Source organism: Schistocerca piceifrons, chromosome 5 (genome assembly GCF_021461385.2).
Source record: "Schistocerca piceifrons isolate TAMUIC-IGC-003096 chromosome 5, iqSchPice1.1, whole genome shotgun sequence".
Taxonomy (NCBI): domain Eukaryota; kingdom Metazoa; phylum Arthropoda; class Insecta; order Orthoptera; family Acrididae; genus Schistocerca; species Schistocerca piceifrons.
The window spans coordinates 299,633,311-299,658,466 of record NC_060142.1 but is presented as its reverse complement, the minus strand read 5'-3'; positions in this window follow the sequence as shown (position 1 = coordinate 299,658,466).

The following is a 25,156-nucleotide window of genomic DNA, read 5'->3' as shown; positions in this document are numbered from 1 at the left end:
CAGATTTAAAAATATAATCAGAAAGCACCCTCTAAATATCAAAGTTACAATTTATTCAGAGGCAGAAAGACACAAGTTTTGACTGTATGCGCTTTCGGGCAGAGAACCTTGCCACTCGCTTTTGACACGGCCGTAGTTACGACAGCTCACAACAGCCTCTGAAAGACCACACTGGCGCAAATCTGCAACACACCAGATAAATTTAAACTAAGAGTTTTAACAATTTACACAAGCACAAAATCTATACACCCCCCATAGGAGGGATGGAAATGGTACCAAACACTAACAATTAAAATATTAACCTTGCCACCGAAGGTGCAATTTGATTTTAACTTCTAAGAAAAGTCTTACGGTAAAAGGGTGGCAACTTTATATATTAAAATGATCATTTAAATAAAAGCCCACGAAATGCAATCTTATATAAAATTCTACAAGGTTGGCCTAACAATAGTTAAGATTCTCTCCTGTACACAGATACCGCCTCTCAAGATCAAAGGCAATAATATCAAAGTTTCCAAAGATCAAAACATATTTCAGGTTTTAAAATTCCTTAACACACCAAATCCGACAAACATGACAGAGGCAGCTACTAACGTACGGTAGATTGATAGGGAGATTACCGAACAACCCGAATCGCAGGTTGCTCTAACCCGCCCCAACTCTACAAGGGAAAAACGGACCACCCAATTTATAAACAACCACTTTCCCGCGGGTGGGCAAACGGAGAAGAATGGTGGGACGACCCCAAAGCAAAACGGCTGGTGACATCACCAAGAAAACAAGTAGAATTTAACAAGAGTAAATCAGACAACATATCACCAATCACTTAACTTCTAATAAACTGCGATTTCTCGAGAAGACCTGGCGCAGCACCCCCAAATCGCTCTTCCGAACCGTCCGCTGCCAGCCGCTTCAATGTACGCAGAAAGGCGCGCCCAACTCCCGTCTCACGGCGTCGCAGCTCGCACCGGCCAGACTGATGTCTTGGGTTGACTCCTGTTGCCCTCGTGTCGACCGCGAAGTCACTACCCCTCGCTATACGCCGCGGCCCACTGGACTCACGTGGCTACCGCACATGCGCCGACGCTCAAGACGGACAAGTCACCTTGTGTCTCAGTACGCGATCGACCAGCCGAGCAAACTCGAACAGACTGGCGGCCTAACGCGCAGACTCAGATGCAGGCACTAAGCCCCGACCGGGCGACCACTCGCTCAGTTCTCTTACTGGTGGAGTGGAAAGACTCTCATTTTACCTCAAACGTATCGGACTACTCGTTTGCCGAGGGCACCCTCTTTCGCTTTTGGTTTACCAGTCTTGAAGTTACGTATTCTTGTGCGCTCCGTCGTATAAGTGAGCCAAATTAGTCCTTGGTACGATAAGCGAACTGGTATGTTACACTCTGAAATCTACCGTTAATTCAGGGCTTTGTTAGAGAGTAAATTGCGATCCGTCTGCCTGATTGCTAGGCCGTGAGATTTTGCTGATCGTTTATGGCGGCGAACGATTCACACGTGCCGTCTTACGCCACGCCTCCGCCACACACGTCTCGCCAGCTGCAAGTTACATCGCTGCACGAAGTAAACAGGGTAATATGCTGCCGCCCCGACCTTGTCAGGGGGTACAAATCCCAATGGTCACTTGCTCTCAGCTGCACCAATAGAAACTTCTGTAGATGTGAACAGTCAAAGTCTGCTTAGCGTCAGATTAATTCAGATTGCGTTGTCCACTTTTTAGGGCTCGTGTACTTGACTCACTTCTGTCACCCAGGATCTTTGTCCATTGTGATCTTAAACCACCTGTTAGTTGTTTATGATATTCTACCGTGACGTGTTTAGTATAGATCATGTCTGTCTTTATTTTTGGGAAATAAATATTGTCAGTAAACTAGATTTTAGCAAACATTCTCAATTTTTTTTATATAGTCACCCGAAGTGTTAACTTATATTGTGGCGTCCCCGACCAGGTTCTCAGTTATTTTTACATAGACCCCAAAAAGGTGAACTTTCATTTAGGTATCCCATGCCACGTAAACTTTCACTGTGTACGACCATGCCACGATAGCTTTCAGTGTTATGATATAATACTGACGAGCCCAAACATTAAGACCACCTGCTTAATAGCTTGTTATGCCATATCTGGAAATAAATACATTACTGACTCTACATATCAGGGATCAGATAGTTTGTTGGTAGGCTTGTGGATGTATGCAGCGTTACATGTCTACGCACAGGTCAAGTCAGTGATTTCCATTTATATAGGGTGAGGCAGCTAAGACCTTAAATATATCCAGAATAAATAAGTATATCGTGGTGCGGTTTTTGTCAAGTTATAGCGGACAATAAGGCGAATTTCTGGGCACTATCAAAATTTATTTTATGGTATATAGTGGCTGAATTTGTTTATTTCTAATGGATTTATATACTTTTTTCTGTGGCATTTGGAAGCAGCTTCTAAGAGAACTTCAGTGATATATCATGTATGAGATTTGGTGCAACGGTATCAAGATAGCGGCGTCGCAGACCACTGTCTCGCCAGTAGAAGAAGAGGAACCACAAACGTCTACTCTAGCATACCAAATGTAATCAAACATGTAAGTCAGATATGGTTCCTGTGCTTACCTGTGCGCTTGAAGCTCCTCAGTCTCTGTTCTGCTGTTACGGCAACCAGCTACCCTGCTCGTAAAGCTACTGCAATATACACAAAGAATAACACAACTGAAAAAGTGAATATTATTTATGTCGAATGGCGCCAAACTTTTGGAGCGTCGGTGCGGTTGTATAAATGAAGTGATGGTAGCTGGAAGTGTGCAGAATAAAATTCGCCAACTCATCAAAGAAATGAAAGTAACATATTAGTTCTAGTAACACACACAGCAAGTATCACAAATTAGCATCTAGGAAGTACGAGTGTCCTGCGAACAGTACATTCCACTGCATTTCGTCCTCTACACATTTTGCTACACCCACAGCTTCATGGCTAAGAATTCGAAAACTGATTGCTGCTTCCCGAATGTTATCTACGAAAAGTGGAATGTGATCCTGCAATCTAAGTAAAATTTTGTTAAAGGAAGAAGCATCCTTTACAAAGAATGGGCAGCCAATCTTCGCACTACAACCTAAACGTCAGCAGAAGATCCACATCAACTCGAGGAAGTGGACAAAAACAACGCTCTCCGTCTTTCAACATTTGGTGTTCAAAACCCACATCATTGGTCCCAGTTTTATTGATGAGAATCTAAGTGCATTCGAGTTCCTAAGATATGCTGCTACCGCAGTTATTGGAAGACATTCCACTGGACATAAGGCAACCCCTGTGGCACTAACACGACTCATGTCCCTCCCATTCTGCACATACAAAAGGCGGACCCTCTAAAGAGAACATTTGCGGAGGAGTGGAAAAGTCGTTCAGGAAATGCAAAATGATCTTCAAACTCACCAAACATATGGTTTTTATACTTTTCCTGTGTCGAAATTTAAAACAAGACATTTTTTAGGAAACACTGAAGATTTACGAAACCGTTAGATATCTTGTAACACTGATCTGTGCTGCCTTTAACTCCCGATGAAATTCAACGTGCGTTACTGCAGTACTTCAATAGTCTGAACACTTGGTATGACTGCCTCGATACTAACAGTACACGAGTTACGTGTTTCCTTACATTTAGTGTATTATAGCAGACGTTGTGGAATCTTATATCATGACAGACGGGCAGTTCTTTGCAAAGCTGTTATCTTGATATCATCTGATGAAGTCCCATCCATGTTACGTCGCTGAAGGTCCCTTAGAAGCTTCTTCCAGGAAAAGGGATATAATTACGTTAGGAAATAAAAGTCACTGTCGTGATACATCGACTATAAAAGACAAAAATTCGCTATGTTATGCATCCTAACTTGGCAGAAACGGAACCCCGATGTGTTAATTCATTCTGAATATAGTTGGGCTGGGCTGACTTTGCTGTCCCACCCCGTACATATGGAATATAATGGGAACAAGTGCAGATATTTCCATTGCTAACTGATTACAGAACATGAGTGTTTACGTCATTTTGAGACGAATAATTACTGCTGTTGCAAGTTGTATGGTTTTAGGTTGGACAGTGCCTCCAAGTACCTGTGGCAAGAGCTAGCGCTTGATGTTTAGTTTATCCTTGGCAGGAGATCAGATGTTGAAGTGTAAATGCGTGATGTCAAAACGGTCAGTCTAAACTGACAGGCGCAGATCACTTATTGGAGCGGTTAAGACCACACAGAAAATATCGGGCAGTGAAGTCTGTGACGCGTTCACACAGAGAAAAAAACAAAAAAAAAAAAAAACAGAAAATCAGTACACACTGTCTTTTTGCTCTGATGTTCCTGCAGATGTTTGAATTTTCGTTTTAGCGTAGTGTAGCTGGAGTTATTCGAAACAAATACTGGTCGTCAAGTCTGTCACTCCGACTCCCAACCTCGACGGAAAGCGTCGCTTTGGGTACCGTTAAAAAGAAAATGCAGTGTTGTAGTGATGCTGCATAGGGGTAGCAGTCAGTGCCCGCCATGGTAGTGCTATCACCTTTGGAGTTAAAGGTCAATTTTTCAAAGTTATTTTGCCTGTTTTACTGTCGCTGTTAATAAGTATGGATAAAACGAATGTCGCACTAGACCAATTTGGGAGACTAAACCTCCAATAAAAACAGTCTCGATCGCATTTTCAAATATTTGTTCGTTATAAACCGGTTTCGGCCCTTTTCGCAGACTGTCAGATGGTCTGAGGGAAGTGCCGAAACCTGTTGATGACGATTAAAAACCTGAAAACGCTATCGAGACTATTTGTATTTGATTTTTAGCATTTTATACAGATCGCTGCTTTTCTCCAATTGATAAATGCTTTCTAAACCCTTAATTTTCAGTTTTCATGAGGTCTGTAGAACAGGCAAGTAAACCTCCGATTTAAAAATTATTTTGTTTGTAACGGAATCATATGGTAGACTTACGGAGCAATTTTTGCTTGTGCTAGTTCTAGCTACACATTAAAAGAACGTAATTGCAAATATCGACTGAAACACCAGAAGAAATCGCCTGATGACGCATACAAGGGATATCCGGTATACACGTATATCGTTTCGTAATTGTCAGTCACGGTGTGTCTAATCTACTTGATCTGATTTTCGTGATACAAGTCACTCTATTCCAGTTACTAGTGTGGCCAGTAGAGAAGAGATTGACCAGTAATTCTTCTTTCTTGTCCTTATCCGCACAGCATGTAATCAGATGTGGATATGTGTCTGCAATTCAAATCTTTCCGCAGGCAGTCACAGTTAGCATGGATGATGTGAAGCAATTGCAACTTAACCTGGTGAGGTAATTTAGCAAAAAAAGGAAGCTGGAAGCAGAACGAAACATAAATTCTATGTTCAGATTTTGTCGTGCAGTACTTGGTCAGAGGTAATGAACCTCTCCCTCCATCACCGCGGTTTGAAAGTTGCTCCATTTTTCGGCTGGGCGCCAAACGCAGCATTATCACTTTGTAGGTGAGGGATTGGTCTGCTCTTGAGGGCTGGCTCACTGCAAAGTGTGTACATGTATCTTAAGAGGAGGTTTACTATGTATTGGTTCAAAAAATCGATTTTTTTTAATTGCATTTTTGGATCCGTGAAAGTGTTTAGAAACCACGCCTGAAACGGTTTTTACGAATACGGAACGGATATGTTTGTTATTCGAGGATGAACAGAAAAATGTACCTGCCTGAAATGGTCCTTTTTCATGCACCAGTTTTATTCGGGAATTTCGACTTTGTAGCCGCCAAAAATTATTCTATGTGCTTGCTCATGACTAAACCTGATAAACTGATCAAGGAGCTTACGATGTAGTACAGCTTGGCAATCCGACGTCATTCCAATTTGGTGGAACAGAGGAAGAAGACAATTTGAGCAAAGTATCTCCACAAGTGTTCGACGGATGACCTCCCACAACATCAAAATTGTTCGGCTGGGGCAACTAGTTGGTGCAAGCGGTGCATTGCAGAGGCTACCGGACATCTGGACGAATATCAACATGACCAGCCGCTCTCCGAAGAGGTTCAAAAAGTGATTCATCCGATCTACGAGGCCCTTTCGGAGGACGAGTTATTGTACTAGTGCTTGGGAGGAAACACACAAAATTCAAATGAAAGTTTGAACGCCTGTGGTTGGAAGTTAGCCCCCAAAGCATTTTCATTCTGGTATGAATACTGTACAGATTGCGACTTTCCTGGCAGTGAGCAGCGTCAACAGAGGGTATTCAGCAATTCTGAAGACCATGACAACGATGGACGTCACCCTGGGACTCTATTCGACACAGTTCGCCAAGCATTCGGACGACCACCGGATTCAAGCGGCCGAAAACCGCTTGTCACCGGCCGCACGAGCGGCTCTGGAGCAGCGCAGGATGGCCCAGATCGGGGAGAACGCCCTCTGTGAGGAAGAGGAAGGACTAGTTTATGGATGCGGAATATCAGATTGAACGTAAGTTACATAATATTGCATTTATATGTAGTCAAAACTTCAAAAGGGTTATTTTCGAAATGACTTTCTTTTTATCGCGCGGTGTGGTAACTTCATAACAATAGATTTTTTACTTGGCCGACGAAGCCGAAAAATCGATGAAAAAAAACCTTTTTTCAAATGGCCACCACTTTGTTTCCTATGGTCCAAATTCCTTAAGCGAGGTACAGCTCCTAAAGAATCTTATATACTTCGCTAACGTCAACTCAATTTTGATTTCAGAAGAGCTGGCTGACCTGTGACACATCGAGCGTGGAGATCTAGATTGAAATTTAGTTTCGTTCCGACGGATCTTCCGCCTTTGGTCTGCGACATTTCTGGTCAAAAAATTCAAGTTTGTAGAGGAAATATCAATAAACATTTTTACCAAATTTTACACAGGCATCTATAACACATCCCGAGCAAAAAATTCTCAAAGAACAAGCGTTTTTCGGGCCAAAGATTGTAAACCTCCCCTTAATATTGTGGTTTAATGTGTGATATCCACTCTGTTTAGTATTAATTGTAATAATTTAGTATAGTGCTGCACACTGTGAACTCCATTTCTTGCTAACGTTGTTTGCTTAACACTGTCGTTGTTGGGTCGAAAATTTTTAGGCACGAGTACGGTTGCCAAATGACCACTCTATTGTGTTTAAGATCGTAGCACGTGTCTTCCATGACACCAAGCGATCTCGAGAGTTTGCTTAGTGCTCACATTGATTATGTAGTGCATGAAATTATGCACCAGAGTAGCCGATCATCCACAGAGAATTCTTGCCATCGAACTTTTTTGATCCAATTTCTACCCAAATGACTTGAAGAACATTCAGTTTCAATAAGAGCATCTACTGACCTTTACTTTTGTACTATCTGCCATCGGGTTCCCCTAAATTGCAGGCAGCACCGCATAACAGCAACGATATGAGGGAAACAAACCAACAGCCAAACAGGCGAAGACATCAGGTAAACACGCCGAAGATTCCAGTCGATTGATAGGAACCTTTCCTTGCAGAGGTCACCACGACATATCCGGCCACGGATTCCTACGCCAGGTTTCTATTGGCTCCAGCTCACTATATAGGCCCGGCCGGTCGAAGGCAGACCAGTCTTCGTCCGCTGCTAATGGCAACCGCCATAACGAAGTCTCCGAGAAGATATCACCGAAGCCGCTGTACTGCACCGCCGATCGAAGTACCAGCCGACCGAGAGGGACCACATCTCCGTGCTAGATCGACGGACGTCTACATCTATTGTACAGCCAGCTATTGTATTGTAGAAGAAGTTACGTTCAATAAACTGTTGGAGAACACATCAACTTTCGTTCTCTGCTGAATTATGGGTCTAGAAGAAATCACTGAGCAGGTTCTGCATAGAGTAAATGTTCATGATTTGTATGGACCATTGAGGAGATTCTGGTTGGAATCCTAGCCTTCCTAATGCCAGTCTGAATCCAAGTCATGTTCCTCACAGTTATTTAACTCAGATATAAAAACACTAGCTTGTACTTCCAGCTGTACTTGCATGTCAGCAGTATTGTTATGACGACCCGTGAGTAAATAAGCTCGTGCATGGGCGTTCACGTCAGTTGCTCTCACGTGTATGTTAAGGTGAGCATAACTCATGAAGCGTACCCGCCCTCCCGTTTCTCAACGTCCAAAATGACCAACGTGTTAGCATGCGCAGCGTCTCTACTGAGCGATGTGTGCGGAGGGTTGTGGACAGGAGCACACATCTATGCATTGTTCTATTGAAGTAGCTATACATCATACAACATGTAGATTATGCAAAAAAAAAAATTAACACATTTCAGAGTTGTGTGCCTCTATCGATAAAAACGGAACTACCATAGGACCACCAATTTGTTCATCTGGAAAATTTGGATGTTTGTGGTGAGGTTCTGTGGGACCAAGCTTCTTAGGTCATCGGTCACTTGACTTACAAACTGCTTAAACTAACTTACGCTAAGGACATCACACACACACACACACACACATGCCCGAGGGAGGACTCGAACCTACGACGGGGAGAGCCGCGCGAACCATGACAAGGCGCCTAAGACCACGCAGCTACTTCACGCAGCATTGTTCATCTGTCTGTCTGTCTGTATGTTACGACCCATTTTTCTCAGTAATGGATAGAAATGTCTTGTGGAAACTCATGTCAAATACAAAGGCCTACGTTCTCTTGTGGGTGTAAAGCATTTGAGCTTCCACGTGAGTACACTGAAAACATAGAAACATTTGTGTCACACACACTGTCACTCGCAAATTCACACGTCAAACGAAATATGGTGCATTCCATTCACCTAAAATTATGAAATTCGTCATGAAGAAAAGGAAAAAATTCTAAAATCTTTACTTTATAATTATATCATGTAAAAAATACTTCTATGAAATTTGTTGTCCATCTGTCTGTCCACCTGTTAATATGCCTCCAACGCCAGGGTTCCCGGGTTCGATTCCCGGCGGGGTCAGGGATTTTCTCTGCCTCGTGATGACTGGGTGATGTGTGCTGTCCTTAAGTTAGTTAGGTTTAAGTAGTTCTAAGTTCTAGGGGACTGATGACCGTAGATGTTAAGTCCCATAGTGCTCAGAGCCATTTGAACCATTTGTTAATATGACTTTGTCTCGTGAAAAGGTCGAGTTACCAAGTTGAAATTTGTGTCAAATAATAATGCCCACGGTCCCTCGGCGGCGGAAAAAATTTAAGCTTCCAAATCAATGCAGTCAAAAGATGCAGCCATTTATGCCACGTATTTTGATACTTGCGAATTGCCTCTTCAGTACCTGTAGACGAACGATCTATGTACATACAGATAGCTAAAATTTAAGTCCTACCCGTATTTCTCCTGTTTTTTGACAGCGTTTATTTAACTGATGTAGAAGCAGCTGTTCAGTTCCTTACTACACCCCCAGAGTTCAAGCTATCTCCATTCCAGCTATTTCATCGAAATAGGTGCAGCAGTTTAGTCGTGAGAGCGTAACAGAATTACTTTTGCATTTAATATAATTAGTTTGGAATTTGGCCCTCCACATAGCCATAACGTTCCTTGCATTTATAAGAACGTCTTGCCCTCGACCAATCGCTCAGAGTTCTGACAGTGATTAAGACAATACGAATCAATCACGGCAGACGTGCCGACTCTCTTTATAGATGAGGTAAGACCTATTTCCATAACGCTATTGTTGAGGAGTGAGGAAAACCCTTCGTTTCATCGTTGCGGCGTGTCCGTAATGGACATTTCGTGGAGGCTTCGATGATTTCATGATGGCAACGAATGACACCACTGATTACATAAAAAAATTAAATGTCTATTAAATCATGTATGCTATTATTTGCATTTTATTTAAATTTATGCTTCAAAACGATACAATAAGAAAATAAACAGTAGGGTAGTTTGAATTGGACACTGTATAAGGACTGTATAAGCGTTGTATGCGTTACGTTGAATATTATTACATAGAACATATCAACCAACCAAAGCATATTCACAAGTATTATCCAGTACGAAAGTCAATTAGTAAAGAGCGTTTTCAAAGCGTATATATTTTTCCTTAACTCGAGTAATTTTAGTACGTATCTTGTACTAAATACTTTCGAACGTAGACAATGTTCTCCCTCAGCATTCTGGTCACCGCCATTGTCCACACCAATTTTATCCAAATCGGTTCTGTGATTCAGAAGTGAAAATGTAACGCACATAGTTAATCCAGCATTTATAATATTTATATGAATTCTAGGCAACGGCCTTGCCGCAGTGGATACACCGGTTCCGTGAGATCACCGAAGTTAAGCGCTGTTGGACATGGCCGGAACTTGGATGGGTGACCATCCAGCCGCCATGCGCTGTTGCCATTTCTCGGGGTGCACTCAGCCTCGTGATGCCAATTGAGGAGTTACTCGACCGAATAGCAGCGGCTTCGGTCAAGAATACCATCATAACGACCGGGACAGCGGTGTGCTGACCCCACGCCCCTCCTATCCGCATCCTCCCCTGAGGATGACACCGCGGTCGGATGGTCCCGGTAGGCCACTCGTGGCCTGAAGACGGAGTGTATGAATTCTAAGGGACCTCGAAGTATTAATCGTTTGTAATTATGTAATCATTGTTGAAACTAGCATTTCATTTTGAAATAGCTGACAAAGACAAAGATACAAAACCAGACCCAAAAAGCCAACTGAATAAATGTGACTTTACTATCTAGTAACCATTACACTTATCTTGTAAAATCCATTTCTTATTTCCCCGTTTTACCATTCCCCAGCCGGTAGATGTGGACGAGCGGTTCTAGGCGCTTCCGTCTGGAACCGCATGACCGCTACGGTCGCAGGTTAGAATCCTACCTCGGGCATGGATGTGTGTGATGTCCTTAGGTTAGTTAGGTTTAAGTAGTTCTAAGTTCTAGGGGACTGATGACCTCAGATGTTAAGTCCCATAGTGCTCAGAGCCATTTAAGCCAACCATTCCCCACAGAAATTCAGCGATAAATTTGGTCGTGTTTTGGTGTAAAACTTTGTATGTTTCTTCTTTAAAATAACGTTGTCTTCAAATACTGATCGAGCTTTTAGATACCAGTGGAATATGAGGTATCCAATACCTGACCAATTTGAAATGGAAATTTTACGTTAAAGAGTTACGAAATAAGCAAGAAATTTCTCATTAGCATTCGTCTGGTTATCTCATATCTTATCGCCACCCAAAAACATCAAATACTTAAAACGATAAAGCATTACATCATGATATACCTACGTACTGTATATTGTGCTGCGTCTAATCCTTGGGACCAACAAGTGAGTCATTTGCAATTTACGTACCGAGCGAGGTGGCGCAGTGGTTAGCACACTGTAGTTCGCATTCCGGAGGATGACAGTTCAAATTACGTCCGGCCATCGAAACTAGGTTTTCTGCGATTTCCCTAAATCGTTCAGGCAAATGCCGCGATGGTTTCTTTTAAAGGGCACTACTGATATCCTTCCCCATCAAAGACACAACTCGAGCTCGTGCTCGTCTCTAATGACCTCTATGTCGACGGGACGTTAAACCCTGTCCTCCTTCCTTTATTATTACAATTTGGCTTTTATTCTAAAATTTGCTCTATTAACGTTGCGTCTCATAATTCCAGTTTTCGCCTTTAGCTAATGGTGACTTTAACAATAAAATCTCAGGTACAAATGTTCAATAATTAATTTAAAAGGAGTTAGCAATAAGCTCAATATGTTTCATATAGTGTCTGAAAACTGATCTTTAACATTTCTGTGAATGTCCGTCACTGATAAAACAGAACCGTATTAGAGCATGGAGTTTTCCGTCGAACAATAAAATAGCACTTCGGAATGTGACCTCGTGTTCTTTCCCACACAATAATTGACACAAGTTATTCACCAATTGCTTCTGATCAGTCTTGCTGTGTTTTTTAGAAACGAAACTAAGTAAGCAGTGTTTATATTCTACTGAAACTGAAGTAAATATTTTTCTGGGATTTCCTGCGACCTGTCGCCATTCTCTTTGAATGCCCTCGCAACCAATTAAAGTTGCTCCATTTAAATGTCACCGAACGCTACGTGTAGCCGGCATATTTTTTTACTTAATGCGTTAATTACCTTCAGCCTTCGCTGTTATCCATGGATGCGATGATTTTTCGAATCAGTTTTTACATTAGTTAATGAACCATGTAGAAACTTCACATACGGTAAAAATATCCGGCAGATAATTCTTGATACGCTAATGGATTTGCAAACATTTTTAGAGACTTTGAAGTAGTTCGTTTCCACATGTTGACACGTTAGGAAACGTTAGTCTCTCACACTACAGTGCATTAGTTTAGTGTAACATGCAAAATAAGTTCGATATTTGTTAGACATAATCTTAGGCAGTTCTTATTAAATAGAAATTGCTACTTCCTATTATTTCCATCGTCAGATGAAATTTCCGTAGGTTGAAAATGACAATGATACGCAGAACTGTACACATTCATATAAAATTCAAATTGTGAATACTGATACTGTAGAATTTTCAAGAGAAAATTATACTTTCACTAATAAGGTGGTATAGAATCTGTATAACATTAGGAAAGAGCCGGGAAAAGTGATTAAGTTGGCCAAAGTGGCTGATGGTGCAGCAGAGGCTATAACGTGATGGCATGGTCCTGGAAATTCTTTAACGTCATCTCTCTGGAGGGTTGACTCACACACGATGTCCAACATTTATGTTGCGCGGATCCTCCGAGCTATAATAATTTCTGTGGCGTTCAGTTATCCTTTGTAGGGTCAGTGGTCAGTTTGAGTATTTATTATGGAGAAAGAATGTGGTTCGTCTTTCCAGTGAAATTGTGTTGAGAGTGTCATATCTTGACTTCATAATAATACTTTCATTATCCAGATCTCGATCACACTATTGGAGGGTGATATCTCTTGTGTAATGGCGTCAGTGCGGGCAGCGTCTATCTCAGCGCTGGCCTCTGGGCACTTTGTGTAGATTCATGTGGAGTAAGGTGGCCCCTATGCCACTGGTGTGGAAATTAAATTGTTTAAAGTACATCACTTGATCCTTAGGTAATTAAACTATTTGATACTATACTTCAACAGTGGCAGGCCATAATCACAGATTTCTATACATTTCCATCTATTGCTCCTTATCTCAAAAATTAGGAATGATTCAGCCTTGCCACTCTGCCTGGATTTTGCTATATATACGAGAATGTGTAAAGTCAGTTAATATGGTATTATATTTACACAAAAATGAGAAATCAGTTCACATCCTGTTATAAGTACTATGGAGACTGACGGTTAATAACTTTATACCCACCGTCCACCGCAAGACTGAATACCGCCTAGTGGCTGTGCGGGAACGTGACGTGGTATGGGAAATATATAGGCGAGGAGACTATACCGGAATCCAGAACTCAGTAGTGGTTGCACGTTGCTAATCTGCTGTCTCCCAGGGACAACAAAATATTGATTTTCAATACTCAGCGTAATTATCGACAAAATTTAAAAACTTAAAATGCTATCATTTTCTACTTACAGAGAATAATAATCTTTTGTTAAAAGTTTAACACAGTAAGATTAGTATTAAACCCACAAAGTCTGTCTATTACCTAGGACAACACAGCAATAGGTGCGGAAATACTTGGAATAATTCACCAAGTATTTCAGAACGAGAGCACATATAAAATTCCAACAAACTTTAGGCCTAATTTCAAATCTTCACGAGACTCGTTCTCCTTGACGCACCACACTAAATGATGAAATAAAAAAGACTTCAGCTTGAGACATGACTGTTTAAATTACATACTGGCTTTTAAAATTGCTACATCAAGAAGAAATGCAGATGATAAATTGGACAAATATATTATACTAGAACTGACATGTGATTACATCTTCAAGCAAATTGGGTGCATAGATCCTGAGAAATCAGTACCCAGAAGTACCACCTCTGGCCCTAATAACGGCCTTGACAGGCCTGGGCATTGAGTCAAACAGAGCTTGGATGGCGTGTACAGGTACAGCTTCCCATGCAGCTTCAACACGATAACACAATTCATCAAGAGTAGTGACTGGCGTATTGTGACAAGCCAGTTGCTCGGGCACCATTGACCAGACGTTTTCAATTGGTGAGAGATCTGGAGAATGCGCCGGCCACGGCAGCAGTCGAATATTTTCTGTATCCAGAAAGGCCGTACAGGACCAGCAACATGCGGGATCAAATGAAGGGCAGAGCCACGGGTCGTAACACATCTGAAATGTAACGTCCACTGCCGTCAATGCGAAAAAGAGGTGACCGAGACGTGTAACCAATGGCACCCCATACCATCACACCGGTTTATACGCCAGTATAGCGATGACGAATACACGTTTCCAATGTGCGTTCACCGCCATGTCGCCAAACACGGATGCGACCATCATGATGCTGTAAACGGAACCTGTATTCATCCGAAAAAATGACGCTTTGCCATTCGTGCACCCAGGTTCGTCGTTGAGTACACCATCGCAGGTGCTCCTGTCTGTGATGATGCATCAAGGGTAACCGCTGCCATGCTCTCCGAGCTGATAGTCCATGCTGCTACAAACATCGTCGAACTGTTCGTGCAGATGGTTGTTGACCTGCAAACGTCCTCATCTGTTGACTCAGGGATCGAGACGTGGCTGCTTGATGCGTTACAGCCATGCGCATAAGATGCCAGTCATCTCGACTGCTAGTGATACGAGGCCGTTGGGATTCAGAATGGCGTTCCGTATTACCCTCCTGAACCCACCGATTTCATATTTTGCTAACAGTCATTGGATCTCGACCAACGAGAGTAGAAATGTCGCGATACGATAAACCACAATCGCGATAGGCTACAATCCGACCTTTATCAAAGTCGGAAACGTGATGGTACGCATTTCTCCTCCTTACACAAGGCATCACAACAACGTTTCACCAGGCAACGCCGCTCAACTGCTGTTTGTGTATGAGAAATCGGTTGGAATCTTTTCTCATGTCAGCACGTTGTAGGTGTCGCCACCGGCGTCAACCTTGTGTGAATGCTCTGAAAAGCTAATCATTTGCATATCACAGCATCTTCTTCCTGTCGGTTAAATTTCGCGTCTGTAGCACGTCATCTTCGTGGTGTAGCAATTTTAATGGACAGTAGTGTGTTACTTCCTTACTACCAACTGCATTCGCCTACAGTATCCACATATAACGCTGAACGAACATGCAAAATTATTTCATTGTACGAGACTTAGTTCAAGAGATATGATGTAATAGACATTTGGATGCGTGAAAAACTAGTTTGTGCTTAAAATGGTAGCCAATAAAAGTTCAACATCAGGCCTGCCGTTTTAATTTATTATTTTTCTTTATTACTAAAGCTATTTGCAACATGTTTTGCAGAGAGTATTGCATACATATGTCATTGGGGGGTCATGCAAAATTATACGAGGGACTTTCAATACGTAACGCAATACATTTTCTTCCCGAAAGCCGATTGGCTTTATTGAAGGTTCGCATACACCAAATTACTCCCCACTCTTATGGCTGCAAAACCCTGTTTTTGAACATTATCTCTGTTCGATGCAACGGCCTTACGCCACCTTATAGAGACGCCTCATACTGCCCGCCCACTACCACACTACTGGTCGATCTCGGAGCCGATGTCTTGTTGCGTCAATAACCTCCCCATCACCCAGGTACTGCTTTCTGCCGAGTACGTCCTTCATTGAGCCAAAGAGATGCAACTCGGAAGGCGTTAGGCAATTCCCTAGCTGGTGGACAAGTGTGTCAGCACTGAAAATAGAGATGTTCATTTGAACATTGAGGAGTTTGGTTGTGATCCTTCTAACACATCGAGTGAGAGTGTCTGCACGTTCCAAGTTTTCAGCAGTGTCAGCTGTGTGCGGCCGCCGGCACGAGGGAGATTGGACAGGTTTGCACGACGTTGTTGCGGCAATGACAGACGCCTCGCCAACGACTCTCCGTGCTTTTTATTCACTGCCAGGCCACCGTAGACATTCTGCAAGCGACTATGAATATCTGTGATGCTCTGATTTTTCGCCAAAAGAAATTATACGACAAATGTGAGCTAGAAACGGACCTTCGTTACAGACGCCAGTTTCAAGGCTACGTATAGCGCCACCACCTATAGGATTTTCAGGCAACTAAGGGGGCTGAAGCAGGAATATTCCACGATGCCCACAACAAATTAAGCAGGTGTTCAAACGAAATTACCAGAGAAAAAAGGTGTATCATTACTTATAGTACGATATTCGTGTAATTGTGAGACATATAGCTCAGGGAATATGACGTCATAAAATTGAGAAGCGTTGTATCTCACCACTGGCATCATACTATTCATTGAGTGGCAGCCTATGGAAGGTTACTTACTTTCACTAGCAGGAGCTTCTTTTGATTATTATTATTTCTTTTGTTCCAGCCTTCTATGATGGTGTATCCTGTCCACAATCGCTCTTATTTTTCATTAGCGACGAAACCTTCTCTGAATAGTTTCGCCCGTTATTTGAAACAGATTTAGGTCCATCTAAATTTTACGGAAATCCCTTTGCTGATTGAATTTATTAAGTTCGCAACGGATAACGCTATGGTATTCCATGGGGCAGTCAGAGAATGCTACGTACCGTTAGCTAAACTTGAGCGAAGCACTTTGGATTTTAGGAGCGTAATCAGCAATACTACAAATGTGACATTGTTTTCAGATGTACTGTAAATAAATTAACGATCACGGAAATAGCTTCAAATGATAAAATATTTATTTTTGACTAATATTTCACATGTTAACAATAATCCTTGTGTATTTAGTGGATGGGCAAAACATTGCTGGTACATTTATATACGATCGTATTGCTTTCTCATACGAGAATAACAAGCCACGTTGGCCTTAATCTATAGAGTCCTGTGGGGTGGGAAAACCTGGGGAGCACGTGATCACTGCTCAAGTTCGAAACACAGACATTCACATGCACTAATTCACACAGCAAACAAAATGTCGACAGCATTTATTATTGGGAAGAATTGTATGCACCTCGTGGCTGGTATCGAGCAGGATTTTGGTGGCTGTATGTCTTTGCGTGAAGCGCTTGTAATCCAATCGATTCACCTTGCCGAATATACGCTCGATACAGTATTATTGGTAATTTAAAATTTCGCGCACAAATAAAATGGCAGACAGTAACTTTTAAGGCTTGAGCTGCGCTTTGAATCTAAAGACTACGCGGTCCGATCTAACGTAAATCTCACTATTATGAACTGATTAACAGAACTAAAAATTGTAACCAGAACCTATATGGTAATTCAGAACGTGGCTAGGAGAAGAAATTGTTGAGGTTAACAAATTATTATTAACAGATACAAATACATTTTGTCCGTAGTTCGACACAGACGTTCTGAGGGAACGACTGGTCGCTTACCTGACTTCAGAACAACTCCACCTGTAACCGTCGCGCGGAGCTCTCTCCGAACCGCCCGAGGCGGTGGGGAGGCCCATGACCAACCTCTGCTAGGAAAACTTTTTGCTTTACTCATGTTTGGCCAAGCCTTCCTATTCCTGCTCTCTGCCTTCCACCGACGCCGTTTAGGTTGGTAGAAGATAAAGAAACCCACCACACCTTTGGTTTCGTCTGCTAGTGCATTATAATCATTCACACTTGACCACACACTTTCAGGAAGGGTGAAAAATGGAATACAGGACACAGAACGTGCACATAAGAACGGAAAAAAGAAATGTGCGAACCCATATTGCTTCTACACGCGTGCGGTTTTTTGGGGCTGAGATTAATTAGTCTCATCTTTCATTTTTTAATCGTGTAACGACACCTGTTGTGATGTTACAGCGTGAAAAGCTCTTTTTATTAAGTGGAGCGCAAGTTTCCGGGTCTGTGTTTATCTATTGTTTCGTAATGAGAGCACTTGACAGCTTCCAACAAACCTGAAGCATAATTTCAAACTTTCTCTGAAGTTTCTCTCGCTTGCATGTTTAACGTCAAGTATATAAGACATTAACTCATTTATAAATTAATGACGCCTTTGAAGATGTTTTACACTTAGAACTTCGATTCTGTAAAGAATCGGGGGTTCGCTGATTGTATCTATTGAAAGCGGTAGGACTGTGAAATCTCGAGTTCGGGACTAGGTGTTGAACGTCCACCTCTCGTTGCCCGCTCAAGGGCAGCGATATACGGCAGTTTTGTCGGCAGAGCACAACGCTGGTGCCGAATCTCCACAACAGCACTGCTTGAGTAACTTTACTTTTTGCGCATGAAGCAGCCTGTAAGGCGTTAGCCAGGTCTGTCCCTCCTTGCACCGGGGCCGCCTGTTACCTCGCCTGGGACCAGATGTTGGGGGCTCGAAGCCGTCCCACAACTATGTATGCGACCACTGAGGCTAACAGGCGTCCTGCGACCACAAATCCCTCTGGCAGCCGGTACCACGGGGCACGGCTGTGCACTGTGGTTATCTCCCGCAGCTCCGATATTCCTTTGGGATCCTTTCCGGTAGCCAAAGTGTGAGAAAATTATGAGATCACTGAACATTTTGAAGCTTATGTGTCACTACGTGCGTAACAAGAAGCCTTAAAGGTGTTCTTAATAAGAATCTAACAGAAATACCAAACAATAAGTTGCTGATTACGTTACTGATGAAAAATATTCATCATTCTATTTCACATATGAAGTACAAGAAATAATGTGAAATCTATCATTGAGATTTCTTTCATAATTTTTGATCTGTGTGTCGTTGCTTCCATCTCTCAAAACATAATTGAGAACTATCAGTCATTGAGCAAGGAGGAGTATGTCTGTGTTCATTTATTTATACAACAGTGATCAGCAATATTCCTACCTTCCCGGTCTTGTAGGTACTCAAATGCATAAGTATGATAGAATAGATGAATGTGTCTTTATTCCTACTTTTCAGCCCCTGTGTGTCTGTGGAGATTGATGAACCTTAGAATGTGTTTGAGCATGTTTTCTTTGGGTAAAGGGAGCATGTTCTACTGACAGTTTTAGGAATCTTAGAACGTTACCGCATGGACAGTGAGGTAACCTGCACATCTCGTTAGTTGTAATGGTCAAAGAGTGTTTCCAGTAAGTTGATCAGAGAAAGCTAAACGTCTTTGAAGGACTGTTACCCCTGAACGCCTGTGAGCGGCTAGGGAACGCAAGTAACTCTGACGCAGCAGTTGCAGGTTCGGCACTAGATACTATCCATGGATGGTGTCCACTCCGAATATGCTATAATGTAAGTATTTTAATTTTTAGTTCAGTGCGCTATTACTTAATCATTTTTCTTCCACTGTTTAAATATTAGTGGACATTTCAATGTACAGATGTGTAAAAATAGTGCGTATAGGCAGACTTTTGCTTTCTTCTGAAGATTACTTTGTGTAGTGCACCGTTCGCCACGGTTAATGGTCATACAAAGGAAGTGTATGATTTTTAACGCTTATTAAATCCACTCATGGTTCTAACGCAACGAGACCTAACGCGCTTTACACGAACTCTAAGTTCATAGTCCTGTCCGGGGTTATCGAACTAACAAATTTTGTACCTTCGTATGATGGCTTGCTAAAGTGTGCCACAATGCAGATGATAATAAGACTAAATTAGTATTGGAGAATTCGGTTAATCACGCTATGGGTACGGCACGACCTATTATGTATTTTGTGCTAGAATTTTAGTTGATATCTGTGAAATAGTGCACTGATGAAGGATCACATGTCCTTCAATCTACACGGGTCCGAAGTATCTATGATGTGACACTCTTATATCAGACAATCGTGTGCAATGGTTGACGACTAACCTCGCGAATTTCTGAAATATAACACCGTTTTCTGGATCTTGGATCATTCACTTTGTTGCCGTGTTAGCGCCTCTCTGTCTTCATTTAATTGTATTCTGTAGAACAATAAAAAGGTAACCGTTTCTAAGTGATCCATTGCATATACGTGTGAAAGTCTCGTTTTTCACGTGTTTCTCACCCCCGTATTCCAACAATGCTATGGATGCTCGCCATGCTCATGTGTAGCAATAGCAGTATGATCCCTGATGATAGTTAAAGATGTGTTGCTGTTCATTAACAGTTTTATCCATTTTAATATGTATGTTAATTGTCTAGCGAGGTTTTTCGGCCCAAGTGGAAGTTACACTAATCACTGAATGCCAACTTACTGTTCCCTAATCCAGTCAGTATCCCGTTTAAATAATTTTGACACTGATCCTCGAGTTTATTTTACTGCATTTGATTTTGGTTCAGTGACTCCAACAAGTGGATTCCACTGATCCGCCAGGTGCATTATCAGAGACATATGAGGAATTAAAGGTAAAGTCGTTTGCGTGTTCGGCCATTAATGGAATCTTTTTCTTCAATAGCTTGTTAGAGAAACCTTTCATTTCATATCTGATAAACGATCCGCTCCCAGACTTTAATGAAAGTAACTTAGATAAAATTAAAAATCCAGATACAACCACATTGTGTTACCTCTTTCTTATTCATGACATTGTGTTTTACCTGGAGACCCACTCTTTTTCAAACAGCTTCTTGTACGTGTCTGAGTCTACGAGGATTGCCACCCCCAATAATTTTCCCCGGAACAGATAGATTATAAATGTACTACAGGGCTGCGAGGAAGAACCCGGGAATCATCATAAATGTACATTAATCTCGTTTGTACAGTCCTTGATGACATTATTAAAGATTTAGCTGGGAACTCCTGAACGGGGCCACGAACACCTAATAATTTTTTGTGATACTTTTTTTTGTGGTACTTCCGCTTGGCTTGTTACGGAAGTCATCAGACGCTGACGCCACTCTGCCACACATCTCTGCCAGGCGGACTGCAGCAATCACAGTCCCAGCGACTAAACGATTGCACAGTCCAGGGAGCCGAGAAATTTGCAGCGCTGCCGCAGAGGGCCTTCGCATACACCAGGAGCGAAGAACAGGTGGCTTCCATAGCCGCCATAGGGATCGCCCTTGGTGTCGACCTTGTGTTGCACCCACCGTGCCACGTGCGGTCAATCGAATGAAAGTGTACCTCCGCCATGCGAGTAGTTAGGAGCACGCCTCCCCGATCCATATATTTTCGTCGCAGCCATCCAGCTGATGTCATCTGCTACGGACGCATCACCAATTCCGACCGCATGCCGCCTTCGCCTGCAGTGGACAACTCAAAGTTCGGCGCTTCGCCCGGGAACTGTTGGTATCGTTCGTTACTGTCAGACTCGTTCGGTGATACTGAGGGAACTTTGAAATGGTACCAGTCTTGCGGGAACTTAAGTTTTATTCTCTTCAGACTTACTCCTGCCAGTGTGAGTGTGGACGCAGTCTTCTGAGCGTTCAGTCAAATAGTAACACTGTATCGTATCACACTGAATACATTTGGGTGTTCCAGGAATAAAAGGATCGTGCTGCCAAGTATTCAGTAAATTTTCCGTTTTTTTCTAGGATTTTTCATCATATTATTGACATTTTTGCACTTTCTTTGTGTTGAGCTACAGTATCCGTCAAAGGAGACCATTAGCGTTGAGCAAAATCATTTCGTGACTAGTGACCTGCCTGGTTCCGCACCATTTGCATTAATTATTTACGACAGTCGATTTGCCTGGCGTAGGGACAATATGTTGCATATGTAACCTTCCTCTTGAATCATTATTTCTGTTAGAGAAAACTGTATCAATATCGCTACATAGTTCTTGAGGATTAGCCTTCACTTACGTAGATGCGTAGATGCATAGCTCGGATATTTTCTTGAATCTTTTAATTTTCGTATAATTAGTGTATAACGTGATATAGATACAAACGACAATGAGTGTATGAACATCCTGTAATTAATGTTGTTCCTTACGCTTGACGATTGTTTGTTGTCTACCGAAACTGAAAGTTTCGATAAAATTATATACAGTAGTTGGACCAAATCGCCGTTATTCATAAATACTGTCAGTATTACAGTTACAGGATCTCTTTGCTGAACGTTTTCTCAGATACTTCAAGAGAGGTTAAGTCAGACTTCTTTTATAATTTTCTCTGCTTGTATCTCACATAACACTAATTGAACCTAAATACCTCTTTCTCCAATTTCAGACACTCAATCTGCTCCTTTACCTTCCAACCAGTCAATCGATGAATCACTGCCAACAACCTATACGAAATTTGGGGATAGTTTAGGTCTGGAAGAAATGGCTGGCGAATCGTCGTTTTGTCGGGAATTGTACGCCAACAAATGTGAATTTTCAGTCAAATTTATTCCACCACTGCGACTCCAGTTATGTACAGCTGTCCTAGAACGCCACACGTCTGTCGGACTGAAATTCCTACGGCTATAAAACACCAATAACGCGTCAATATTTAGCTTTTCCATGATTTCCTGGATCACTTAAGGTGAATACCGAAATGGTTCCTTCAAAACGACATAGTCGATCTCTTATACAACCTTTTTTTCCAGTCCGAGGCTGTAGAGCGTTATCGTCAGCCCCACCTAATCGATCGAATGAATAAGGAAAGATCATCGCTTAATGTTCTGGGTCATTATCCCCAAATCTTCATCCCTTACGAGTTTCCATACTCACTTGATAAGTTTGCATTACTCACAGCGTCACTGAGATATCGTACTCTTTGAATTGTTGGGACATTAACTTTTCTCTGCGCCTTCCATTCTCTTCTCTTGCACGCCTAAAAATCAGCTAAGACGTCGCACTTAACGAAGTAAAGGGAAACAAAGTGCAGTATCCCAGTGTGGTACCCCTGCTCAATGCGCCTGTACCTCGCCATATACAGTCTTCCGGGGGCTGTCTCGCCTCATCTCGGTCAAGCAAGAGACTTCACGCCTGCGGCCGGTAAACACAAACATATTTGTTATCCGGCGAGGTGAAGTGGTAATGCAACAATAGCAGGATCTAACTTAATCACATGAACAGATACAGCTACGCTCCGGTTAAAGTAGCGTTCGCTGTTGTGTCGCATTGCAAGCATGGTAAGTGAGTGGGGAGAACGTCTTCGCTAGCTTCCAGTTAACGTGACTAAATTTGTTGCCGATGAGAAAGAGAAGGGATCTATTGTTCCGAAGAAGAAGGCCAAGGAATGTGCAGCCAAAATGTTAAAGTTGAGGAACATCGAGATTTGCAAATTATGAAAGGAGGAAGATGAAGCAGTTTCTAAGCCAAAGAGGGAGAAGCGAGGTGCTCACAATAATTATTGCAGTGACGGAATGTCTAAATGTATGACCAGCCAGCAATTTCTACGCAATTAATACAACATAGGGAAAATTCCACAGCTTTTATCACACAGATACTAACATTAAGTCTAGTAAGGTGTCTCTTAGAAAAAGTGTCAATTCTATGGTGGTTACTTTTAAAATATGCCAAAATAAACGTGTGATGCGCGAAAAAGAGGACGCAGTCGCCATTTTTACGGAAGGATGCGCCATGAGAATCAAAGCGGCCGGTAGTTTACTTAGATGGAACATGGACTCACACCTACTACACCATAAATAAATGAGGGGAAAGTGTACCCGTTGTCTAGGGCTAACGTCTTTGATTCATAATCAAAACGCCTTCGGTCTCGGGTTCTCATCCCGACGCTGTTTAAATTTTGAATAATAATCAGCACTGAAGGCCGAAGACATACAGCATAAGAAGTCACCCTCGTTCTGCCCACGGCCGTGTCAAAGGGGGTGGAGGAACGGACAGAGGTTCAGGGAACTCTCTTGTTCTAAGGGTGGTAAACTGCCCCTAATGGAGGAAGAATCAGCAATGATCGACGGCATGAGGATACAGAAAGCAATGGAAACCACTGCCTTAATGTCAAGTAACATTTATCCATAGGACATGTGGCCTGTAATTGAAGAAGTGTCATGATGGCAAAAGATCCCTGAATAGTCCATCATTCGGATCTACGGGAGGGGACTGCCAACGGGGAGGTTACAATGAGAAATATGTTGAATAATCAACGAAAGGATAACGTTCTACGAGTCGGGACGTGAAATGTCAGAAGCTTGAAAGTATTAGGAAAACTATAAAATCTGAAAAGGGAAATGCAAAGGCTCAATCTAGATATAGTAGGTGACTGAAGTGAGATGGAAAGATGACAAAGATTTCAGGTCAGATGATTATAGGAAAATATCAACTGCAGCAGAAAATTGTGTAACGGGAGTAGGATTCGTTATTAATAGGAAGGTAGGGCAGAGTGTGTTACTGTGAACAGTTCAGTGACAGGGTTGTTCTTATCAGACTCAACAGAAAACACCGACAATGATGGTTCAGGTACACATGCCGATGACGCAAGCTGAAGATGAAGATATAGAGAAAGTGTATGAGGATATTGAAAGGGTAATAGAGTATGTAACGGGGGGAATGCAGTTGCAGGGGAAAGACTAGAAGAAAAGGTTACAGGAGAATATGGGCTTGGGACAAGGAATGAGAGAGGACAAAAACTAATTGAGTTCTGTAACAAGGTTCAGCTAGTAATAGCGAATACCCTGTTCAAGAATCACAAGAGGAGGAGGTATACTTGGAAAAGGCCGAGAGGTACGGGAAGATTTCAATTAGATTACATCATGGTCAGACAGAGTTTCCGAAATCAGATACTGGATTGTAAGGCCTATCCAGGAGCAGATATAGACTCAGATCACAATATAGTAGTGATGAAGAGTAGGCTGAAGTTCAAGACATTAGTCAGGAAGAATCAATACGCAAAGAAGTGAGATACGAAAGTACTAAGGAATGACGAGATATGCTTGAAGTTCTCTAAGGCTATAGATACAGCAATAAGGAATTGCTCAGTAGCCACTACAGTTGAAGAGGAATTGACATCTCTAAAAAGGGCCATCACAGATGTTGGGAAGGAAAACGTAGGTGCAAAGAAGGTAACTGCGAAGAAACCATGGGTAACAGAAGAAATACTTCAGTTGATTGATGAAAGGAGGAAGTACAAAAAGTTCCGCGAAACTCAGGAATACAGAAATACAAGTCGCTGAGGAATGAAATACAAACGGTGTTAAAGAAGTTTCATTGTTGTCTCTAATTTTTTTACTTTTTGCAGGAGAAGAATGAAATTTCTTGTGAACATACTTAGAAAATTGATCTGTAAGTTGATGTATATTTTCTTTTATCTACAGGTGAGCCATAATGAACAGTTAAGTAGATGTCAGGTTGCAGCAATGGTC